Below are 6,000 nucleotides of genomic sequence, written 5' to 3'. Positions count from 1 at the left end.
GATGTTGATGAAGTATTGTTTTATTTTGTCTAATTTGTCGTAAACGTTTAAGATTTTTCTAGCACTAAAATAGTTATGAAACGCGATATACCAGCATATCACATCAGTATATAAATCAAAACTTTGTCGTATTTTCGTTCAACTGGTAGTTGCAGTCCATTAAAGTTATCAAACCTTTTATACCTACTTTGCTCAATATTCTAATTAAACAATAGCTCACAGGCAAAATAATACACACTATTCAGCTGTATATGGCAAACGTACGGCTCTGGATGGTGTTCTTGATAATAAACATTGATAGTCGTCTGTGGGCGGTCATAGTACACCAATGCCTTCGAAGAACCCATAATCAGAAATCTACAGGTGTGAAATCTGTTAATTATGGAGGCGAAACGTGCTATAATTCCTTATTGGTGATTCATTAAAGTGTAGCCACTTCTTCATGGGGTTGTTAATAAGTTGTGGTGCAATATCATGTGGACTACCCCATGCGGAATAGATTGGTAACATCACGTTAACTAACATGTATTGATAACAACTTGAAAACCATGGTCTGTGAGTTTCTCAAAAAAAAAAAAAAAGAGAGACAATTGGTAGACACAATCCATAAATTTACCTATACGTCATGAAGGGCCTTTGAGTGAAGACATGTGGGTGGTATTCATCCCAGATAATTCAAGTTTGGGTGTTCACTTGAAGGTAGAGGTGAAAGCTGGCCTCATTATTCAATAAACTGTTGTCAATTTATTCGTTATTCACTTAATTACTAGTAATTAAAATTCCAAAGTAAATTTCAATAACTTCTCTGGTTGAGAGGAAGCAGTTCCTGCAGTCTTCCAATCTTGTATGGAAACACATTTAATGTCTTGCGCTCCACTTCCACACAGTGTATTGGTAACTTGGTGATTGCTATATTCTCTCTGTGAATTGTCTTTTTCAGGGTCTAATGATAACTGTTGAATTTGTAAAACTGCCGCTACATGTGTAGGTGATCGTTGGTGCAGCGGTCGCGTATCCTGTGTTCTCAAATTTATGAATGAAGTTAAGCAATGCCTGTAGGCTACCAGGACCTCAACAAACATCTCTGTCATTACAGAAGGTATGCAAAACTTCTTATGCATTACATTTATTGCTTTGAAAAGTTTCAAAAATACTGTAGAACTGTAGAAAGAAACTTATATATGTAAAAACGGCTCGTATGGGTTGAGAAAATATTTTACGATGAGGAGCGAACAACGTTTCGACCTTCTTCGGTCATCGTCAGGTTCACAAAGAAAGAAAGAGGTAACTGACCGGAAGCTGACCACATGTTTGAAAGGGGTTGTGTAACTGAGTGTAGAAAGAAACTGTTCCCAAGTATCACTGTAGGGAAAATGACACATCTGACAGTTCTCTAAGTTTACACAAAGATGACATAATTTAACTGGCGCTACCAGTTGGTGAAATATACAAATTGTATATATTATCTATCTAATATATGTATTACGGTTTGGGAGTTATAAGTAACAGAACTCATGACGTCACTTTATAGTCATTCTGAAAGTCAGTTTCCCCCTTTTAATATAATACTCACATTTACCAGTAATTTTATCTCGCACCCCAATTATAATCATTCAAGTTGATGAAACATTTTTCCCTTTACGCACAGTAGACAAGTAGTTTATCAAAAGCTATCTTGAATGAAAACTTAAATGCATTTGTAACAGGCATTAATATATATCGTTCTGAAGATATATTTCTACAGCATTTGATCCCCAATGGCACAGTCGTATGTTTGCTGACTTATAATACTAAAAACCGTGCTTTGATACACATGGTGGGAAGAACACAGACAGCATAATAAAAAAACAAACAAACCACAGGATTTGTAATAATTATAAATTATTCAACATGTGTTGCTCTCCTTTTTCGCAAATAATTTCATGCCATTACCCAGTTTTGGTTATCATTTTCTGCAGAAATGAAAATAATATTGCTTTTTCAAAGAGTTGTTTATTTGTTCTTTAAGCGCAAAACTACACAATGGCCATCTGCGATTTTTTTCACTGTATGAGACTTTTATATAAACATGGAAGAGTTATTTTTATTTACAATAATATACTTATTCCCGTGTTATTTACTCGGTGTTTTATTACATCTATCAAAGAAAAAATATTATGTATATCCATAACAAACTTTAAGGTGAAATAAACTGACTCATTTGTAAAAAATAGTTGTGGTGTTTGTATTCAGATAGCTCTGTTTTGTTTGTTTGTTTGTTTTTGAATTTCGCTCGAAGCTACACGAGGGCTATCTGCTCTAGCCGTCCCTAATTTAGCATTGTAAAACTAGAGGGAAGGCAGCTAGTCATCATCACCCACCGCCAACTCTTGGGCTACTCTTTTACCAACGAATAGTAGGATTGACCATCATATTATAGCGCTTCACGGCTGAAAGGGCGAGCATATTTGTTGCGACAGGAATTCGAACCCGCGACCCTCAGATTACGAGTCGAACGCCTTAACCCACCTGGCCATGCAGGGCCTACTGAGATAGCAAAAACCATTTCATGCTTTTTGGATGTAGGATATTTCTTTCTTTATCAGTTATAAGAATTGAATGTTACGTTAAACCATGTTTAGAAATTTATCCTAAACATAATATTCATGTATAGTAGAGTCAGTCTTCAAATGCCATAACCTGTACAGAATTAAATGATTTGCGAGATATGACGTTAAAACTTACAAATTTAAGGTTGAACTGAAAACTTGCATTTCTATATCTGTGCATTATTACATAAAATGTGAACCGCTTGCTACGTATAGTTATGCAATAAATATAACTCTCTTTGTAAACTTGATGAAATAAATCAATCAATAAAAACAGTCAAACATTCTGCAGTTATATGAACATCACTACATTGATCTTCATTTATTCATCAAAAGATGGCAGGTAGACTAAAATCCTGTTGCACTTCCTGAGTTTTCGAATTTTCAAAATTCAAAAATATAATGCTAATAGATAAAGTCAAATCAAGTTTCTTTGTGTATCATTTTTTAAACATACTTTTTAGAAAATTTAAATCGCTTCTTATATATAATATTTTTCTACAGACATGATATGAAAATTCTCTAATTTGTGAAATTATATTAAAAATCGAGACAACAAAGAGCGTAAAGTACCCAGACTTATCGTAATATCCATTCTAAAGGTAAATATATTTATTTTAAAATTCTCACTAATATGAGATAGAGAAAAGATCATCATTATTTAAGTGTAAATTTCAATATTAGAAATATAAAACACATTTGTTTTGTTTTAAAGCGTAAAGTTGTACAATTGGCTGTGGCCACACAATGATCGAACTCTGCATTTTAACATTATATGTTCTCAAATTTACCAACGAGCCACTGGAGAGAATATTAGAGGGAACATCGAAAACACTATTGACATTTTTATCATTTAAAACTAACCTTCAAATTTTGCTGATTGGTTTACACACTGTTTTCTACCGGCTGCCTACGGTGCCCACAAATTGCATCATATTGAGTGATCTTATGTTTTTGTGTGTCACAAAACTCGTTTTACAGAACTGATCAAATTATAGTGGGTGCAATCACTTATTTTCTATGTAAAATACAGAGGAAGTCCTGGCAGTAATTAATGAGATTAATCGAATTTTTGCTGGTATTTTTCTTTACAAATTCATCAAACGCAAGCAGTTTGGTGCAAAAATAGTTTTTTAAAAATGTGTTCAAAATTTGATGGGATCCAAATCGGTAATTCTCGAGTTAAAAAACGAGACGTTGTTGATACACACATCTTACGTTTTAGTGTGACTATAAGACATATAAAAATGTACACCTATATATCAATTTGTTTTTAAATGGCATGGGAACGTCACTAGTACCGCGATATTTCAAAAGTGTTTTGCATAGTATACAAATTATTTTTATTTTATGATATAGTTTTCATAGTTGAATGCCAAGATATCAAGAAAATCTTAAGTTACAGCCATTTTAACACCATGTTTTAATCTAGTCTTTATTGTGTAGTTATGTACAATTGGCTATCCGTGCTCTGCCCACTACAGGTATCGAAAACTGGGTTCTACCGGTGAAAGTCTGCAGACATACCGCGCTGTATCATCGGGGAGGGGAACAATTTACTCGTCAGAATAAGACGAAGAAGATTACTGTAACTTTGTTGTCACTTAGCAACTCTCCTGATATAAATTATTGTGCATAGCTTTCTATATCCAATGTGAGTTTTAGAAATAATGTCGACTCGTACAAATACGTAGATATTAAATTGGAAGTACAAGTATAGGAAGACGAAGAAAATGATTGATAACTGTTCAAACAAACTGAAAGACAAACAACAGGTATATAAGCTGAGTATAATCAACATAGATACAATTGTTTAAAGACAAGAGATGTAAATATAATATCAAAAACAAGCAATAAATGACTAAAATGTAAAAATAAGATGAAAAGACAAAGAAACATTGTATATCAAAATTAATATTTAGTAAATAATTAGATAAATATTCAAAAGTACTTGATAAAGATTAAAAGTCAAAGCAATAAACAGATAGAATAAATTGCATCATACTATTTTCATATCAATTCGTTCTTCACAATAGCTTTTAAAGACAACTAAAACTGCTTTTTCAAAACATTCAAGACAAAATTTCCTTAAACATATATGCATTTTATATCCCTCGTAAAGAAAATGTCTAGTTTATTTACTAATGTTACACATATAGAATATACACCAGTGTGGTTTAATTACTCATACTAAATACAAAATATACACCGGTGTGGTTTAATTACTCATACTAAATACAAAATATACACCAGTGTGGTTTAACTACTCATACTAAATACAAAATATACACCGGTGTGGTTTAACTACTAACATTACGAATACAAATTATACGCTGCTAATACTAAGTACAAAGTATATTCTGAAGTGGATTAACTAATCAAACTGGATACGGATATCTACTGGAGCGAGTTCATCACTAACATTGGAAAGAGAATACACACCGTAGCGGTTTAGTCAGTGATGAAGGATAAATAAGTAATACGCATAAGCAAAACACTTCTAATGTAATGACCTAAGACATATACATTCATATGAAGGAAAATAAAAATACGAGTCAATCAACGGTAAGTAGTGTAACAGATTTACTGTTGTACATTTAATTTAGTGCCTACGTTTGTTTCAGTGTAGTTTTTTTTTTTTGCATGTGACATATATTCTTGACTGAGTATTGCACAAGTCCCGCTTGTTCTCGAAATCTGTAGAAGGTTATTGAGCGTGAGAATCAGCAATGTACTAGGTGTGTATGTAATACCAATGATTGATAGTGTTGTTGCCAAGCGAACTTTGGTGAATGTTCTAGAGTCTCGAGTGATTGGTACATAAAAACCGACACACCGAGAAACAAATAGTATTTTTATTATTTGTCAGCTACAGTCAGCTATGAATTACTTTGGACATTATTATTTCTACGAGGACATTAAATAGCTTCCTCGGTAACAAGTGATCTTTAAGCAGTATGAGGCCAATCAAGCTAGCTAGCTTAAGCGAAGTGTATATGTTTTCTTATAGCAAAGCTACATTGGGCTATTTGCTGAGTCCACCGAGGGTAATCGAACCCCTGATTTTAGCGTTGTAAATCCGAAAACTTACCGCTGTACCAGTGGGGGCTAAGCGAGGTGTAATAATATCAAGTCGAAATTAATTTGTTCGTCGTGGACTTGGATCGTTGATACAATATTCAGTTCTAGACCAGATATAACACTCAGTATTGCTTGTAAGTTTGTAAAACTATTGTATACAAATAATTATTTGAAATAACTAATAGTAATAACCGTTATTATTAATTGCATCATTTTTTTGTTTGTATATTAAAATATATTTGTATTAAAAATGTGTGTATCAATCTTGTTGGCAAATACCATAGATTTGATACATAATTAACAACCAATTAACTTCCATATTCAATTTTCC

The sequence above is a fragment of the Tachypleus tridentatus genome, chromosome 1 (genome assembly GCF_004210375.1).
Source record: "Tachypleus tridentatus isolate NWPU-2018 chromosome 1, ASM421037v1, whole genome shotgun sequence".
NCBI classification, from domain to species: domain Eukaryota; kingdom Metazoa; phylum Arthropoda; class Merostomata; order Xiphosura; family Limulidae; genus Tachypleus; species Tachypleus tridentatus.
This window is presented reverse-complemented; position numbering follows the sequence as displayed.